The following is a 20756-nucleotide window of genomic DNA, read 5'->3' as shown; positions in this document are numbered from 1 at the left end:
AAAGGACAAAACAATGGAAATCCCCATAAAGGATGGACTTCAGCTCATAATGACATCACTAATTGTGACAACTGTAGCATACAATGTAAGATGTTAATAACAGGGGAAATCGGGTACAGAGCATATGGGAACTCTCTGTACTATCTTCACAGCTTTTCTGTAAATCTAAAGCTACTCTAAAATAAAAGTTGTATTAAAAAAGAAGAAAAAGTCCTAGTGTTTCACTTTACTTGGAGTGTAAGAATGAGGATGAGGAGGAACAAGGGGAAGGGGGAGGAGGAGGAGGAGGGAAAAGAGGACAAGGCGGAGGAAAAGGTAGAGGAGGAGGAGGAAAGACTCCATTTCTTGGTTCTTTCCCTCATGGCCATTATGCTGCACAGCCAGCATTGTAGCAGTCAGGGGGTCCTGCCACTTCCTGACTAGACACCTTAAGCAAATGCTTAAATGTTTTCGCCTTATGATGTGAAGTATTATATTAGGTTACTGACCCTTAAATTTTCTGAGACCATAGGGCCTTAGAATTTAACATGAAGGACACCAATAATATTTCTCTTCAAAAGTCATCTCCCCTTCTAAAAAGATAAAAAAAAAAAAAAAAAAAAGGAAGCGGTGTATGCATGATTAAGAAAAAAAAAGGACTGGGACACTTGGGTGGCTCAGCTGATTAAGCAACTGACTCTTGATCTCTGCTCAGGTCATGATCTCCATTTGTGAGATGGAGTCCGCATCAGTCTTTGCATGGACAGTGCAGAGCCTGCTTGGAATTCTCTTTCCCTCTCTCTCTCTGCCCCTCCCCTGCTCGTGCATGTGCTCTCTCTCTCTCTCTCTGTCTCAAAAGTAAATAAATAAGCTAAAATAAAGGCACTTAAGCAAGTATTGCAGCAATGAAAAATTAACATATATCTGATTTTAATAATAGAAATAATAAATTCTATTCTAAGAAATAATAAATTCTACTCCTAAATATTTACTAGAAGTGTTTTCTGTCTTCTTCTGATGCCAAACACTCGCCTCCCTAAAACATATATGTACATCAACATACACTATACCATGAATCACATACTATGACGTGTGTACCCGTGGGGTATAGGAGAGCCACCTTTTGGTGTACAGGCCTCTGGTTCACCATCAGAGCCCAAACGTCCTGTGAAGGGGCATTTTATTTTACTTTGCATTGAGCCTGAGTCTCTCCCGGGACTGAGAAACACTTGCTTGGAAGGTCCAAGGCAGAGGGAGTGCCTAGTACCTGCCAAGCCTGCCTGCACAAGGCAAAGTTCCTGATAGACAAGTAGGCTCTGCAATGCTCCCCTGGGTCAGTCTGAAATTTTTGTAGTACCATTAACACCATCCCAGACTGCCCACCTTGCTCTGTCTTGTGTGTGGCACTGTGTGCGGGGCCCTGTCTCACTTCGGACTGGCGGAAGGGGCAGTACAGCACTGGCAAGGAGGCTTGGCTTTGTCCCATTGCAGGAAAGCCCACCTTCTCCTCACGGAGCACAAGTGAGCACAGAAGAGAAGCAGCAGGTGGAGTGAGAAGTGTGAGGACTTTGCAGCCTGCAGAACTGGGTTTGGATCTGCCTTTACCTTTGGCTGCTGTGTATCCTTGGGTCAGTCTCTTAAAGTCTGTTTTCTCATCTCAGAAACAGGATGTGAACCAGAGATAACGCCTATAAGGTGTCTGACACGTGATGAGAGTTCGTCAGATAGTTATTACTGGCAACTGCAGGCATGGCCTCTTGTGTGAGGCCATGAGGACTATCGTTTTTCTAACCCTAACCCTGACTGCTCATTTGCCCTAGAGTAACTAGGAGCACTTTTCAGTTGGGTCTTTAGCATTTCATTTTTCTCTGGCTTCTTTCCTCTTACTAGACCGAATCTGACAATTGTTTGAATCCCCTACAGTCGTCTGAAAGAGACGCACAGGAGGTACGCTAGGTAATCTTTGTTCAATGAATAAGACTTTTCATTAACTTTTGAAGTTAACTCCACAGCACGTGTACACAGGAATGCAAAAGTGTGTGAGTGTATGCACACACAGACCCACATCCACCACATCCTCTCTCCACACACACATATGCGGCCCGACAAACACATCCTTTTGAAAAGCAATACGGGCAAATTTGTAACTCAGTGAGCCAAGCCACAAGCCCTGTGGATTTCAAGTGGTTCTTTGCACCAACTTAAATTAATTTTTAAAATGTGCAAGTGAATGGATGCTCTGAAATTGAATATTAAAGCATTCTACAGAAAAGTGCCAAAGAATAGCTACATATATCCATGAACAAATTTCTGACAATAAGGGGGCTTTTGAAGTTTTCAGGAGAACATTGTTTCCAATGCCTACTTCAAACACGAAAGCGAAGATGTGCCAAATTCTGAAGTACTCTCCCTGCTTCCATTAATGGGAATTCAATTCTGTCAAGATAATGCTATTCTAATTGCTCACCAAAAATAATGGCCACATCATATTTATTATTAGTCCTTTTGAATTCTAAAGAATCCATTCTGAAACATGAGGTTCATGCTACGGTTCCCAGCACAGACTTGATCAGCACTTTCCTTCTTCAGTTTTGGAGCATTTTCTCTGAGTATGACAAAGATGTACATGGGAAGTATGTCTCCAACGCACCTCTATGAGCTCGGAAAGTTTCCCGAAAGGAGTGTGATGTGAAAAAGCACATAGAACTATGTGGTTTATTTTTTATTAAAAATAATTTACATACAATACCATGTTAGTTTCAGGTGTACAACATAGTGATTTAATATTTATATACATGATGCTCTGCTCACCACCATAAGCCTAATCACCATACAGAGCTGTTACAATATTATTGACTCTACTCCCTGTGCTGTACATTTTATCTCTCTGTCTTACTTATTTTAGAACTGGAATATTTGTTACTCTTAACCCTCTTCCCCCATTCCATCCATCCCCCCTTTCTGGCAACCATCAGTTTTTTCTCTGTATCTATGAGGCCGTTTCTGTTTAGTTTTGTTTGTTCATTTGTTTTGTTTTTCAGATTCCAAATAGAAGTAAAATCATATGGTATCTGTCTTTATCAGTCTGACTTACTTCACATAACATGATGTTCTCTAGGTTCAAGTGGCTTGTTGCAAGTGGCAAGATTTCATTCTTTCTTATGGCTGAGTAATATTCCATTATGCGTATAAATATACCACATCTTCTTTAGAGGAAGATTCATCTATTGAGGGACATTTAGGTCACTTCTATATCCTGGCTACTGTAAATAATGCTGCAATGACCATAAAGGCACAGATATCGTTTCAAATTAGCGTTTTAGTTTGTGTTATCTGGAGGTGAAATTGCTGGATCACATGGTGGTTGTATTTTTTATTTTAACACAGTTTTTTGTAACTTAATACCAGTAGTGCACCAATTTACATTCCCACCAAAAGTGCATGAGGGCTCCCTTTCCTTCACATCATCACCAACATTTGCTGTTTCTTATTTTTTTGATAATAGCCATTCTGACAGGTGTGAGGTGATATCTCATTGTGGCTTTGAATTGCATTTCCCTGATGGTGAGTGATGTTGAGCACCTTTTTGCATTACTTTTATGTCTTCTCTGAAAAATGTCTATTCAGATCCTCTGCTGATACTTTGATCAGATTTTTTGTTTGCTATTGAGTTATATGAATTCTTCATATATTTTGGATGTTACCCTCTTATTGGATATATCATTCATGAATATCTTCTCCCATTCAGTAGGTTACCTTGTCATTTTGTTGATGGTTTTCCTCCCCGTGCAGAAGCTTTTCAGTTTGATGTAGTGCTGATTGTTCATTTTTGCTTTTGTTGCCCTTGCCTGAGGAGGAAGATCCAAAAAAAATATCCCTTAGACAGATGTCAAAGAGCTTATTGCCTGAATCACTGAATTTTACTCCTGAGGCCAATATTGCATTGCATGTTAACTAACTAGAATTTAAATTTAGACCTTTTAAGAACTTATGCCTATGTTTTCTTCTAAGAGCTTTAGGGGTTCAGGTCTTAACATTTAAGTCTTTAATCCCCTTTGCATATGGTGTAAGAAAATGATCCAGTTTCATTCTTTTTCATGTTGCTGTCCAGTTTTCCCAACACCATTTGTTGAAGAGACTGTCTTTTCCCCCATTGAATATTCTTGCCTCCTGTGTTGTAGATTAATTTGACCATATAAGTGTGGGTTTATTTCTGGACTCTCTATTCTGTTCCATTGATCAATGTGTCTGTTTTCACCTCAGTACCATGCTGTTTTGATTGCTACAGCTTTGTAGCATAGTTTGAAATCCAGGAGCGTAACACCTCCAGCTTTGGTCTTTTTCAAGATTGCTTTGGCTATATGGGGTATTTGGGGATTCCATACAAATTTTAGGATTATTTGTTCTAGTTCTGTGAAAAATGCCCTTGGTATTTTGCTAAGGATCGCATTGAATCTTTATGTTACTTTGGATAGTATGGTTTTAACAATGTTAATTCATCTAATCCACAGACACGGTTTTAAAGAAAAAAAAAGCAAAGACCACTAGCTTTTCAACTGAAATCTAGCTTCATCACTTAACAAGCTCTGTGACCTTAGGAAAGTTGTTAACTTCTTGGTTTTATTCCTTCAGTGGTAAAATATGGGGAAAAATACCCATCTCCCATGGTTATTAAGCATTTTAACTGAGATGATAAACAGAAAGTGGTGCATAGTTAAAACAGCTAGAACACAGAACTTTGGTCTGCAAAAAAAATGGATAATTAAAGAACAAAAGGTAGTTTATAAGAAAGAGCCTTGCCTTCTTTGGAGAAGCCTAATGCTGCCTACTGTAGGTGCTGTGTCCAAGGCTAAGAGCTGCAGTGACCACTTACCTCTCTAATCCCCCTTTAGTCTGGGAGTAACCAAGAGATGAAAGGTCTGACAATGCCACATGTGACCATTTACCAGTGGTAAAGACATATGGTCTGCTCAGGAAGATCCCCTTCTAAGAAGGGCATTTGCCAGGTTTCCAGGAGCCAGGATTCCCACATCAATGATGTCCTTGCTATGGATTAGAGACACAACTATACCCTTACTATCTCAACCATTCTCACAATATTCTGTCAACCTCCATTACCTGTGTTTATCCAGTGCCTAGTATTATGCCCGGCACAGAACAGACCTTCACTAAAGAGGAAGAATCTAATGAGAGAAGGAAGTGAAGAAACAAATGGATGAGCTCTCTGTCCTAGTCTTCTCTTTATGTCATTCTCTATGTTTAGTACTTCACCAATCCTTCCTGCTTTATTCAGGTCATCCATTTGGCATTTACTTATCCCTCAGCAATACTCACCTCCTCAAGGAAGACTTCCATGATCTATCATACCCCCATTCCCAGCCTAATGAGAATCCACTGCTCGATTCTTCCTTGCAGCTCAAAGAGTATGGTGTTTGGATAATGCTTGCGCACTTGAGCTGTCCCGTGTTTTTATTTATTTTCTCCCCATTAAGCCCTACGAGGGAAGGAATTGTCTTCAGCATCTTGAAAAATGTTTTTTTAATGAGTTTTTGGTTTATTTAGGTAAGGGCCTAAAATACTATGAGCTTTATTTATACAAAGTAAAACTAAACAGTAGTCCTGCCCTCAGAATGCTTAGTTAGCAGGGAAGGTGAGATCTATAGCTGTAAAGTAGAAAGCAAAGAGCACTGAAACACTGATATGGATGAAGATAGCAGGAAGAGAAGGGTCAGTTACATCTTCCAGATGGTATAATGAGGGCATATTGCCGGAGGAGGCACCGCTGAAGTCAGGTCAGGAAATATGGTAGGAAAGGCACTCCTGGTGGAAGAGAAAATATGTGCCAAGGCATGGAGAAGGCTCATGACAAACAGATCCCACTTTACAGTTTCAAAGGGCCTTTCCTTCTCTCATTGGTTCTGCACAATAGCTGGGTGTTGAGGACAAGGCAACGGTTACCTGGCTGTTTCCACAAAAGGTGCAGAAGGCTACGGGACTCACCTAGAGTAGCAGTTGAACTAGGACATGATGTGACTGTTAGCAGAGCTGAAGTCTCACTCTGGGTCCACAGTGAAAACTCCCTCTTTGGAAAAAGCAATGACCCCCATGGAAATCAGGCAGTTCTTGCTTATTGGTGACCAGTGGCTTGGAAGGGGGACAAATAAATGATGCACCTCTTGCTACCTGGAGGGCAACAATCCAAGAGGCTTGTGGGTTCCTGGAAGGACCTGAGGACCCTGGGTGTTAGGGGTGAAAACTGATCACAAACACTCCTCTGGGCCAGCTCTAAACAACGGAGGACCATGTGAGGCAGGTGACATGCCCGGGGGCGGGGGGGAAGGCCTCCTAATAATAATGAGCAGTAGCACTAGTGAGCCCTCACTCTGGGCTGGGCACTGTGCTCTTTGTCTTACATGGATGATCACATCTGATTCTCACAATAAACCTAGCAGGTAGGTTTCCATCCCTCCTTTACAGATTGGAGAAACTGAGGCTCGGAAAAGTGAGGAAACATTTCCTAAGTACACAGCTGGGTCGGGGTGGAGTCCAGATCCAGATACAGGGCTCTTAACTATGTGTGCCATGAACCCCTTTGGCCATCTGGGGAAGCCCATGGACGCCTTTCCCAGAAAAAATGCCTTTAAATGTATATTATAAAATATGTAGGTTTCAAAGACCAATTGTGTTAAAATTTAAAAATATTTTAAAATATTAAAAAGCAAAATTTTATGTAGTAAGATATGGGCTTCCTTGCCAATGGATTAAAGGATAAGAGCTGGTGGCAGGTCATGATTTAGAAATCATGATAAGTGTAAACAACATTTTGAGATAAGAACAATAACTGTGATGAGATATGAAAATATCTGTGACTTCACCTGATTTCGCCAAGTCATAGGTACCACGAATGCCACTGTTGTTCCATTCAAAACAGAAGAAAATGCTACACTTCAGTTAAAAGTTAGTGGAAATTAAAATGTGTTGTTTCCAGGGGCACCTGGGTGGCTCAGTCGGATGAGCATCTGGCTTCGGCTCAGGTCATGATCTCACATTTGGTGTGTTTGGACCCCACATCGGTCTCACTGCAGTCAGCTCAGAACCCTCTTCGGATCCTCTGTCCCTCTCTCTCTCTCTGCCCCTCCACCGTCGGCACGCTCTCTCTAAAAAATAAACAAACATTTTAAAAAAATGTGCTGTTTCCATTCAAGTTTACAAGCCTCCTGAATTCTCTTTAGTTAGGAACTCCTGGGCCAGGCTATACTGTCTTCTTGTGCCCAGGACCTTGACTGGAAGGGTCCTTGAAGCTCCATTGCAGCCCTGATTGGTGGGGCAAGGGTTTTAAAACACCTCCTGGGAATGAGTGATGCTTAGGGTGTAGCAGGGCCACTCTCTAGGTGGGGGTGGGGGTGGGGGTGGAGGCGAGAAATGCACAAATGGGCTGACAGGGCCAAACTGGATCTAAGGGCTGAAAAGGTAAATACAGGAGAGTGATGGGGCAGAAGGAAAAGGGGCTCCCAGTGATGGCTTGATGCATGGTGCATGGTTAGGGAGAGGAGGGCAATGCACCATGCATCATTGTGGCACCATTGTGCCATTGTGGCATCTGGCACCATTGTGCCAGAATCCTGCACATCATTAGTATCTGGTGCCCAGAAAAGAGAGGACTGAGGGCAGAGGTGGTAGAGAGCAAGGGAGAAGTGAATGGCAAGGATACCGTCCTTTTCCTCCCCTGGAGGTAACATGAAAGAACAGGGAATATAGGGGCGCCTGGGTGGCTCAGTCGGTTGGGGGACCGACTTCGGCTCGGGTCATGATCTCACAGCCCGTGAGCTCGAGCCCCGCATCGGGCTCTGTGCTGACAGCTCGGAGCCCGGAGCCTGTTTCAGATTCTGTGTCTCCCTCTCTCTCTGACCCTCCCCCGTTCATGCTCTGTCTCTCTATGTCTCAAAAATAAATAAACGTCAAATAAAGAAAATTAAAAAAAAAAAAAAAGAACAGGGAATATGGAGCAAGATCAAGTTGGCCAAATCCTGTGTCCTCACTTTCCGGTTCTATGGCCTTTAGGTAAATCGCATTCCCTCTTGGGGCCCACATTTCCTTAGTGTCAGGAAGGAACCAAAACATTAAACTCTCAGTCCATTTGAAGGATTGACTCACTGATTGGCACTGGGCAGAGTTCCTGGCACGTGGCTGCTGTCTGATAAAATTAGGTTGAACTATATGAGATGGCTGTTTTTGTAGGTCAAAAAGTAGTTGAATATGGATAGTTTTATGTGGTTCCAATTATAGTTCCTGGCAAGCAGGGGAGCTGATGTGAGCATACCCAGCTCCCTTTGGTGGATTCATTTTTAATATGGGATTAAGAGAATCCAATCACCTATGTTCCCACTCTACCTCCTTTGGGGAGGGGTATTATTAAGAACTTCCTTCTGCACCTTCATCCCATGATACAGAGTAAATTCTGTAAAGGAATGTTTATGGCAGCATTCTCCATGGTATTCCAGGGAGTGATAAATCACAAATCACAGGATGGCATAAGAGGAGTCCTGTGACCTGTCAGTGGATGAATAAGAGGAGGAAGAAGGACTTTACTGTCTTTAGACTATTTTTTGGTGTGAGTTCTAAAAAAACCTAGAGCGGTGAATTGAAAAACCCTGCTGTCTGGATCTGAGTTTAACCCTTGCTTCATACTTAACACTTAATTGCCTGTATGACTTGGGCCCATCACAGTCACCTTGACCCTCAATCTTCTCATCTGTAAGAAGAGAATATTAGACTAGATCATCTCCAAGATCCCATCCATGAGTAACCTTTTAAAAAAAAACAATTTTTTAAGGTTTATTTATTATTTATTTTGAAAGAGAGACAGCATGAGATAGGGAGGGGCAGAGAGACAGGGAGAAAGACAATCCCACTGACAGTGCAGAGCCCTACACGGAGCTTGAACCCATGACAATGAGATCATGACCTGACACGAAACCAAGATTTGGACACTTAACCGACTAAACTACCCAGGTCCCCCCATCCATGAGTACCCTTGACCATCAGGCTCTGGTTTGCTCCTCAGCTCTGTACTGGGAAGCCACAAGTTCATTCTGGATCTGGTTAGCCATCATCTCGGCAGTATAACTATAATTCAACCTGCAAAATGGGGTTTATGGAACCCAAGTTTGGAGGTGCATCTGCAGACCTGGATGGATGTCTAGGGAGTCACATGGAGGGGTCTTGCCATGAAGCAAAGTGAGACCCAACAGAAGCATACAGGGTCAGTGAGGTGACGCAGAGGAATAACTATTTTAAAGTATAGTTTTCTAAAAGTTCATTTCATATTAAATTATAAGAACCTCAGGGAAAAGTGATTACTAGCTCTTTCTGCAGTAATAAAACAGCCCTTGGGGCAAAGAAGCACTAAGGCTTAATACATCTAAAAATATCTTATTTTTCTACAGCTTGATTGAAACTGATGTAGGTGTGCTTGGCATTTGACTTGGGGAGGTCGTGCCTTTTTTTCTTCTTCTAATAATACTGTTTGGCAGCTTTTCACTCTATCTTACCACAGATCTTTGCCAAAACTTGAATTTACTTCCGTCAGATTAACTGTCTCCAAAAACAAACTGGCATTTCTTCTAAGGGCTCCGATTAAAAGGATAAGCTTGAGTGACACTCCCTTAAATGGCTGGATGTTCTCACAGGGCTAGGAAATCAGAAATGGAAAAGTAGCAGGGCTGAATTTAGTCACAGGGCAGCAAAGGATTTTGGACGGGGAGAGGGGCTGCATCTGACTGTGCCGTGTTTAGAAACAATGGGTGAACTATGATTTTGAATACACATGTCTCAAAAAACTGTGAGAAGAAATCTTTTCAAATCTCTTCACTGCTGCTTTGCTCTAGGTCCTAATCTTCCGGCATTTTATTTGTTTTAAATATCGCCTTCCATAATTTTAGCGATCAAATTACGTTGGCTTCCCAAACCACCAACGAAATAGACATTCTTCTAGTTGCACTGCTGAATGCGTATGGAATTTGAATGAGTAAACTATGTATGGGCCAAAGACCTTCCTTCAACATTCCAGGAGACAGAGAGGAGAGTCCAGGAAAAAGGAAAGCAAGAAGAGCTGAAGGAAACATTCTCCAGTTTTCCCCTCACTCTCTGTCTATAATTTGGCCCCTCAAGAATAAGGGTAAGAGACAAATAATTTTCCAAGAAGGCATTTTTCTGTTTTTTACCTGTTGTTTTTTAGTAACTTCCTTTTAAATGTACTATGTTGAGAAAAAATAGGGAGTGGCTAGAGAAGAAACAAACTGGGTTGCCGATTTTCTTGACAAGTTACAAATGTGAATATTCAACAAATACAAAGTTCAAGTGAGATAACATTTCAAGAACTAAGTCAAAATGTGGCTCCTGAACATTCTCTAGCCTCCCCCAGCTTCACAACAATCCGTGTTCATCAAGTAATAGAATACTGAATGAAAGGGTCCTATGAGAAGTCTGTGGAAACTCTTATGTCAAATGTGAATATTAAGCTAACTTCTCTAATCCTGTATTGAGACCAACCACCCAAAACTGTAGGACAAAATAACTATTAATTCTTCCCCCACCTAACTTTCAATACTCAACCTGAGAAGATGTAGGATCAGTAAATAATGCTTTGAAGTCATTCTGAGAAAAAACATTTTACTCAGATTGCCATATATACTTAAACTTTTTCATTGCCAAAATCCAAACTTCTCTGAGTTGGAACCTATTTGGCTTATCTAAGCAAGGTATGTTATATTTATATTTTATTTTATCTAACTCTTTGGATCCTGAAAATTAGATTGCTATCATTAACCTAGGTAAGTTTTGCTGTGCAGAAGTCAGAAATGGATGATCATCAGTGTCAAAGCCATTAAGTTGCTAAGTCTTCTTCCATTTTCCCTATAAGGATGAAAAGCGGGGTTAGCCCATGGATTACTGGGTAACTCCTCAGGTGCCTTTGGTTGTGATATAAATATCCATCAAGAATGGGATTGTTCATAAAGACCTGCTATACATTGAAATGAATTAAAAATATATCTCAGTCCTCACCGACAGTCATCTGAACATAAGCCACTTGGTATATTAGACTGACAACTGCTGGTGAACAGAATTGTTCCTGGGACTTCATATGTATTTTTATATCTAATCTCTGAAACAAATGGTTGCCCAACTTTTTTTGATCACATGCCCCCAAAGTATCATAGTTTAGAACATACACCCTCAAAATATTCATATTGCCCTAATATATGCGTTTATTTCACTACCGTATTATATACATTATGAAATATGCACAAAAACAGAAATTTTAAAAGAATCAGATGAATATGAAACAAACATTATTTTAAATAATTATTGTAGTTCTTAAAGGCACAAAATTATTTTGTCCTTAGCAAAAATATAATAATATTTTAATGAGACCAATATAATTAAATGTGTCATGTTCTGTGAAAATTTTGACTTATCAGTTTCTGAATCAAAAGCCTGGCTCTAAGTTCACTTTATTTTTATACTTGTTATTAATGATGTCAAGGATTAAACATATTGTCATTTTTTTTAGCTTGATGTGGCTACTAATGAGTTCATACTAGGGGAAGGAGAAGTGTCAGCTTGGCCATTTTTTGCTCATTTTTATTCATACTATTAATATCAATTTCAATATATGGTTTCATTGTAGGGATCTTCCAAACCCATTAGTCCATTTTGTGAGGGATCTTGCAGTTAACACAAGATAATGTATCCTGCAGTTAACACAAGATAATGTAATCCACAACGCCCTTTAGTTGAACATATAAAAACTATTGCTTTACAATATGCTGAAAGCAAACCTAATGGATGAGGATGCCTGGCCAGCTCTCTGGGATGTGGTCCCTCCCTCAAGATCCCTTCTGAGGTATGTGAGCCCTATGGTCCTCTGATATATAGGACAAGCCATCCATGCATCCAGCATTGAGGTCAGCAGAAATGTATATAAATTAATATATTTGTGTAAAACTGTAATGCATAACACACACACACACACACACACACACACATATAATGAAAATGCACCACTGTTTGCTTCTTCCATACCTGCTAGGATGAGCATACCTGATTTTGGAGGCCATTTCTCAAGGTAGTTCACATTGTAAAATACATATTGTTTATCTTCATTTTACTGATGAGAAAAAATAAGTTGCTGAAGGTTGCAAGTCAGTGACTTTTTTCTGCAGCCTGTATTTTCCCATAAATACTGGCAAAACAACAACAACGCAGTTAGGTAGCTTAGTCACCACTGTTTTTGTTTTACTTTTTAATTCCATTCTTTAAGACTCTTGTTTTAGGAGGGAAACATATTTTCATTTGGTAGGATATGGGAAAAAAGGTCCTAAGCCAGTTACTAATAATGATCAATAAAATTCAGTGGGATCTGAACAAGAAATCAGTCAATAGTACCCTAATATTAAAATAATCAATGTTGCAAAGCACCTGCATGGCTCAGTTGGTGGACGATGAGACTCTTGATCTCCAGGTTGTGAGTTCGAACCCCACGTTGAGTATAAAGATTACTTAAAAATTAAATCTTTAAAAACTAACAATAATCCATGTTCCATTATTCCTATTATCTGGTTATTCTAACCATTCCCCCATCTTCTTTATTTTTCTTCCCATCCATCAGTTGTATTGATACCCTAATCATCCTTCTCACCAGCACACCTACCAACTAGGGTTCAGTCTTCTTTACTGACACAGACTCAGAATTTTCATGTCTACATGTAAAATAAAAATAACTTCAGCAAGATGAAGGAATGATTTTAAACATTATTTGATAATAGGAGTCAAACTCACACTAGTCCTTTTACATGAAGCTTTTTATATTATGAAAATAATTTAGGGGAGCCTGGGTGGCTCAGTCAGTTAAGCACCGGACCCCTGATTTTCACTCAGGTCATGATCTCACGGTTCGTGAGTTGGGCCCTGTGGCAGGCTCTGCACTGATAGAACGGAGCCTGCTTGGGATTCTCTCTCTCCCTCTCTCTCTGCTCCTCCCCACGCATGCTCTCTGTCTCTTAAAATAAATAAACATTAAAAAAACAAGAATTTACATTTGGTATATACAAAATTGGAGAATATAGAAAAAGGAGAAGAAAAAATACCTATAATTCTGTCACCCAAAATAATTACTGTTACTATGTTAGTGTATTACCTTCTGATATTTTTTCCTATTTTTCTTTCATATAGTTGTAATCATATTGAATACGCAATTTTGTACCCTGCTGTTTTTTGCCTTAATATAATATGATAAACATTCTCCCTGTTATAAATTCTCATAAATAAGTATAAGTTTCTGTAGAGGCATCATAATTGATCATGTGGGTGGCAGCATACTTTTACATGCATACCAGTCCTTGAGATAGGAGAGAAATAAATGATGTAGGCAAGTATAGTCAGGTCATGATTCCAACTCTAATGGGAAATATGAGTAGACTAAATAGTTGAAAATCTATTGTATTTTCCTTTCCTTTGGTGACTAATTTTACTAAGACAAAGTTATTTTGTATTTCTCAAACACTTATTCAAGTGATTCAAGGAACGTGATTCAAGAATACAGTAACTAGCAAAGGAAAATCAATTAAAAAATTACATATATATGTAATATACATTATATACATATATAAATATTATATTGCCTTATATTAAATATTCTATTAAAATATTAATGAAAGTTTTTTGTATGTACAATATTTTAATAAATTATTTTTAGGTTGCAGTTTCTTATCACTTCTAATATTATTAGTGTTGATTGCCAACATGAAAGATTGGCCACTATTTTATGAATATATTTTTGCACCAGTGAAGATGATATTAAAAAAAAGAAGGCTAACTTTTACATGACAATTTCCACTTTTTAAAATAATAAGTATTGTATATAATGAAAAAAGAAACAGAAAACATTCACGAAACTATTCTTGAATACAAGCTGGAGAATGACCATGTAAGAAAATGGGATGATGATCAACTATGGAAAAAGTATTGTTAGTATCTTTCTTCTTTTCTCCTATATACTATTTGCAATAAGGGTTCTTGCTTGATGGTAAGGTACAATGGTATAATAATTACATGGTATAATTATAAAATTATTTTAAACCAAATAATAGACAAAATTTAAGAGGTGTTTTTCTATGTATATATGCATGTATATGTATATGTGCATATATGTCCACTTTCTGTGTTTAATACAATGTCTTATTTTATGAAACACATTTTATGAACCAAATTTGATTATCTCTGTATATGAAAAAAAGTAACAAAGCCTGTTTTAAAATTTAGTCAACTAGATATATAGTTCCATTTAGACAAAAATGTTTCAATAATTTCACTGCATTTGTTTTAACTCTCTCAAAAAATGGTTTCAAATGGTTCTGGCTTTCGAATAAAACCAGTCCTCTCTCTTTGAACAACTGAATATATTGAGCTCTAAGATTCTGTGTGGCTGCAAAGTGCTTAAGCCATTTCGGGTTATCTGTACAGTGCCACTTCAAGCAATTGAAAAAAAGTGAAGAATCTGATCAACCAGGTGTTAATTTGATGATTTCTTTTCTTTTTCTCTCTTTCTTCCTTCTTTCCTCTCATCGTTCTTTTCTTTCTCTCCTCCCCTTCTCCTTCCCTCCTCCCTCCCTTCTTTCCTTCTTTCCCCTTGTTTTTAACTGAGTCTGTGGAATTTCTTGACTATTCTAGGGTCCTATAGTCAAACTGAAGACAAACTACATTGCTCATACTTTCATCTTCTGGAAATTTCTGTAAGTATATTTAATAGAGATTTTAAGACAAGCTTTTCTCTCTGAATTGGTAAGAAAGCAATTGCTTTCTAATCAAAATAACTTTTGAATCCCAGATAGTGTCCTTCTTTCAGAATTAAAGAGAGAATCAGTTCTCAGGTGCTTTGGCATCTGATAAACAATTGTAACCTTGAATTAACCTCACTGAACCTCAGTGTCCTCATCTATAGAATCAGAATGCTAATAATACCTCCCTCAGATGGTTGATGTACAGATGAAGTGAAAGGGATTTTTTACAGTCCTTGGCAGAGTGCCTGGCATAGCAAGGGCTCAATAAACAGTAGCTGTTATTTATTTAATGTATCCTTTCCTTATGTGTGCAGTACAAATTGTACTGAACTTATGCTACATAAAGTTATTGCCCAAATGCTCAATTATATTGCTCTAGGTAACCAAAAGACTGTTGTAGAACACAGGGTAAGTACATTTAATTATCACATGGCATATTTATTGATTTTAGTCATTATATATAAATTATAGAAAAAGGAAGATAAGCAATTATGCCTAGAAAATAAATACTAGAGCTAACAACAAAGACTTATTTTATGAAACATATTTAATTTGTTACATGTGGTCAGGACCTAAACAAAAATCAAAGACCTGATAAAAGATTATGAAAATTAAAATGAGCTGTGAAAAAGAAACCCACACAAATACACAACACCTTACCAAATATTCTAAGCCCTGGCATGATAGCATCTGAGATTTTCAATACGCTTCGAGGGTATTTTACTGACCTAACAGAAGTTCATTTATACCCTTAAAAAAAAGTGTAACACCTGCTGTGTTTAACCACTTTTGGAAAATCAGTTAAAAAGGTCTCATGCAAAACAGAGGGCAGATATTAGAACAGTTGTATACTATAATTTGTAGTAAGAAAAGCTGCCTCAGCCTAACACATTGGAAACAGAAAAAATAGGGGCATTTCACCTGGGCCTACTTATCTTTCTACTTGACTTAAAAAAATAATAATAATAAAATAAAACAAAACAACAACAATAACAACCACCACCACCAGTATAACCCCAAATTGTTATCCCATAAACAGTTGAATTTATTTGGTCACTACTGAGTGACATGGAATCCACCAACATAATTCACCAAAATATGAGCCAAGGAAGATTGGAAAACAAATTAAAAGTCTAGATTAGACTGATTGTAGTTTCTTTAGAGCCATCCAAAAACATAAACTTCATTTTATTAAAAAAGAAAATCTATTAGTCTGCTTTTCATAAGGGGAAACTATTCCCTCGACCTCCATAATTTCTCCATCTTTTGTTTTATGACAGAGCTTCATGTTTTAATATAGTAAATACGGATGTGATTGGGAGTGAGGGAAGGTCAAGGCACAGAGCTCTGTCTTTCTTCCCCTAAAGATCTTCTGGGGTTTCCAATCAATTCAGTCAAGGGCAAAATGAATTAATTAGTGGAAAGTGATATTTCAAATAAAACAATTAACACTTTAATCCAATTTTGTAGGGGGTGGGGACTTCAAGTCTCCTGCCTTTTATTGAAATGAATTCAATTTCAAAGTTAATTTTAAAAATTAAAAGCACAACCTTGAACCTCAACAGAAATATTTAACTATTTGCAGTGTGTGCAATTTTAACCTACCCCTGCTGAGTGAATGAAAGCCTTTCAATAGATTTCCTGTCACTTTATTTAGGCAAGAAAAGAGACAAACAAACAAAGGTGGGGAGGGGTGTGACCTATCCTGCTGCAATTCTCAGAGCCATTTTGAAAACCCTCCTTGACATTCTATAAAAAGCACAAGCTATAGATTAGATCTACATACATGATCAAAATGAGATGTAAAAGAAAGACAAATACAATATGATTTCACTTACGTGTGGAATCTGGAAAATAAAACAATCAAACAAACAACAATAACAACAACTAAAAAGAGAGAAAAAGAGAAACAGACTCATAAATATGGAGAACAAACTGGTGGTTGTCGAAGGCCGGGATGAGGGTGGGGGATGGGGGTGGAGGTGGATGATCAGGGTGTGTGAAGGGAAGGGGTTTAAGATGTATAAACTTCCAGTTATAAAACAAACAAACCAGGGGCGCCTGGGTGGCGCAGTCGGTTGAGCGTCCGACTTCAGCCAGGTCACGATCTCACGGTCCGTGAGTTCGAGCCCCGCATCAGGCTCTGGGCCGATGGCTCGGAGCCTGGAGCCTGTTTCCGATTCTGTATCTCCCTCTCTCTCTGCCCCTCCCCCGTTCATGCTCTGTCTCTCTCTGTCGCAAAAATAAATAAAAAAAAAAACGTTGAAAAAAAAAAATTAAAAAAAAAAAAACAAACAAACCACTGGGATGAAAAGTACAGCATAGGGAATATAGTCAATAATACTATAATACACTTATTGTGGTGAGCATTTCATAACGTATATAATTGCTGCATCACTGTGTTGTACATCTGAAACTAATCAAATATGTTAATTGCACCTAACAACTAAAAATAAAAAATATATATTATAAATGATTAATCTAACAAAAAATCAAGTCATCTTTCCTAGTCTGTATTGATCATAAACTGCTACCTTTATAATTTTATGATTATATATACAATATACATTGTGTAAGTTAAACAAAAAAGCATGAATAATAATGTAGTTATTTATGCAATGATACCGAAATGGGAATTTTTTCCCACTATTTACTATAAAAAAGTAAATACAAAATTAGTTCAAAAATACGGTTTTTTTTAAGAGGAGAAATAAAATGGATTTTAAAAATAGCATTTCTCCGGACAAAAATTACTGCATCTTTAATATCTGGGAAACTAGGTAGTACTCAAAATTTAATATATATGGTGTAACTTAGCAGAGCCCTTAAAACGTGCTAAAAGAAGTTTAATGGAGGCATACCATTGAGTATTACTGATCTGCTCAAGAAAATGAAGGCTGTGAACATAAACCAAACTACACAGTGAGTATCAACTACTTACTTTGTTTAAAACTGAGCCTTCCAAGGTTAAACCCAATGAGCTCCCAGTGAGACAGAACTGCAGGGAGACCGATGCATTTCAATAAGAGGGACAGATAGGCTCTGGTTTAAATCTTATCTGTGCCTACATCTTGGGCAGCCATCCTCACCCACGCTTCCACTTGAAAATTCCAAAAATCTGTCCCACTCAAAACTAAGTAATGACCCCCCCACACACTCCTACACCCCACCCCGCCCCCATAGACACACACACTAAGAAATGAGTAAAGGGCAAATAACTTTTTAGTGCATGGAAACTTTCTTACTACAGAGCCATTTCTGACACTACTGGTCCTATGCATTCCCTGATGAACAACTTTGGTAAGAGCATTTTCAGCCACATCAGTAATTGGTCTACTCTTACTCTTTGCTTTAATTTAAAACCAAAGGGGGAAAAAGTGATTTCAAAAGCACCTGCAATCAGACATGTGCGAGCAGAACTAAATTTTTTTTTCAAAATTGGATTAATTAGCATTATCAGAAAAACAAAGGGAACAAAGCCACCAGTATGTAGTGCATTAATCATATTGCTAGTAATTAGTGCCACAATAGAAATACAAGACAAAGCAAAGAAGTTGGAAATAGTTCTGAAACTAGTCATATTTTGTAGGTATCGCTAGCTAAGAAATAGACGTACTTGGACGTGCACAGAGGACAAGAGTAAAATAGAATCTCAAAAATCGCATAAAGTTGAAAGACTAGACTGCATAAATCCTGAACCCCAGAGAAATAGGGAAGTTGATATATTTATAGCGTCTAATACACAGAGTTCAAAAAAAAAAAATAGGAAAGAAGGGGACAGGGGAGGATGTGAAAGAATTGGAGGAACAGACTATTTCCATTTTTAAAAGAGGGAGAGCTTATCCTATTGTAACAAACTAATGCTAGGTCTAGCCAAACTTCACTAGTGAGATTCCTTTTTGCTTTATATATATGATCAGATGACATTGGGGAATGAAAAGCTTTCCTCTGAATGCTAAAATATTAAATTAATTATAACTTTTAAAGAATGGAACAAATCAGAGGGCTGATTTCTAACCATTTGATTTTTCTATACCAGAATGTATTACAAGAATCTTTTATAAAATAGTTTCGTATGAAAATGCTGATTTGTGCTGGTTCATTTTACAAATGAAAATTGGCCCAGTGATGCCCAGAAGAATATGGATGAGAGAATGAACAAAATTTTACTTCTGGTTCTGAAAAACTCATATCAAGTCACCATTTTTCTGTCTCCAATTTTCCTTACCTGGGATGGGCAGGCAGGGCGGGGCGGGGTGGGGGAAGCCAGATAATTATCTAGTCTGAGTGTTGCCTCCTTGAAGATGGCCTTCCTGGAGGCCTATGGGATAAAGGACTTTGCTTCTCTTATTTAAAAAAAAAAAAAGAAAGAAAGAAACGAGTTGTGCATCTGAAAATGGTGACAGTGGTGGGTAATGCTGACTTGGAGCTGATTTTCACCTACAGGCCTGCCTGCAGAGCCATAGAGGTAGGAAAGAAGGCATCTCTGAGAAACTAAAGGAAAGAGAGGTATTTTCCTGGGGGCTTCCCCTCTTATACTTCTTCTGGACCTTCACTAGATACCTTTCTCAGTCTTTGGTTTTTTTTTTAAGGTTTATTTATTTTTGAAAGAGAGAGAGAAAGCATGAGCAGAGGAGGGGCAGAGAGGGAGGGGACACACACACACACACACACACACACAAATAAATTAAATTAAATTAAATTAAATTAAATAATAAATGCTTGTAAAAACAAAAACTAAAGTTAAAAAATAAGATAGTGGGAAGAAATTTTTCCACTATAAATGCTAGAAAAGGAGCCAATTTAATAAATACACACACAATCTTTATAAAATTATTTAGAAAAATATAAATCATACAATATAATATGGACAAAGGACACAAATAGGCAACTTTTAGAAAATAAAATAAAGTGACCAGTAAATAAATAAGTGTTCATATTCTCTCATAATTATAGAAATGCAAGTTAAAGTAATAATGTATCACTTTTCATCTATCAGAGAAGGATTCTAAAAATTCAACAATGTTATTATTGATAAGAATGTGGAAAAGTGGGTGCTCACCCACAAAAATATTAAGTAAATATTTAGTGAATTCTACTCTGGAACACTGACTATGGGATTGCAAAGTGGTGCAATCTTTTAAAAAAAATTTTTTTTTAACGTTTATTTATTTTTGAGACAGAGAGAGACAGAGCGAGACAGAGCATGAACGGGGGAGGGTCAGAGAGAAGGAGACGCAGAATCTGAAACAGGCTCCAGGCTCTGAGCTGTCAGCACAGAGCCTGACGGGGGGTTCGAACTCATGGACCACGAGATCATGACCTGAGCCAAAGTCAGCCGCTTAACTGACTGAGCCACCCAGGCACCCCAAAAGTGGTGCAATCTTTAAGAAGAGCAATTTAGAAATATTTCACAAAATTTTTAAACGCACACATCTTTTGATTTAGCGTGTATCTACACAATGAATTTATTGCTGCAATACTTTAATAGCAAAAAAAAAAAACCAAATTGAAAACAATATAAGTGTCCTCCAATAGGAGACAGTGGTTAAATACATCATGTTATTTTTATACATATCATATATGTACAATGCATATTACATAGGTGATAAAAGAAATGTAAAAAGCTATATAAGCTGATACAAAAAGCTATCCAAGATACATTAAGTAAAATTATACAGATACAGAATATAGATCATACTTTCTAGAATGATCTCAATTTATAAAAATAAGGAATATATATTTATGCCTATAACATGTTTATGCATTAAAATTTTCTAAAAGCATACAGAAGAAACTGTTACCAGTTGTTACCCTTGGAGGATGGTAATAGGGGGAAGGCGAAAAGGGCCTGTCATATTTTCACTTTATATTCTGTCCCATTGAATTTTTGTTTTTGTAAGGAGTATATGCATTGCTGTTATAATTTTAAAACAA

General features: G+C 38.0%; 1 long non-coding RNA gene across 1 annotated transcript; it reads right to left on the bottom strand.

The window, feature by feature from the left end:
• Nucleotides 1-2679: 2679 nt before the first annotated feature.
• On the bottom strand, nucleotides 2680-7119 carry LOC131511383 (uncharacterized). Its single transcript, XR_009261496.1, has 2 exons — nucleotides 6855-7119; nucleotides 2680-3827 (listed from the first exon to the last, which is right to left on the bottom strand). It is a non-coding gene; the product is annotated as an uncharacterized LOC131511383 (long non-coding RNA).
• Between the last annotated feature and the right edge of the window lie 13637 nt (nucleotides 7120-20756).

Source organism: Neofelis nebulosa, chromosome 5 (assembly GCF_028018385.1).
Source record: "Neofelis nebulosa isolate mNeoNeb1 chromosome 5, mNeoNeb1.pri, whole genome shotgun sequence".
Classification (NCBI taxonomy): domain Eukaryota; kingdom Metazoa; phylum Chordata; class Mammalia; order Carnivora; family Felidae; genus Neofelis; species Neofelis nebulosa.
Note: the sequence above shows the minus strand (reverse complement) of the source record. Positions and strands in the feature narration are given on the sequence as shown.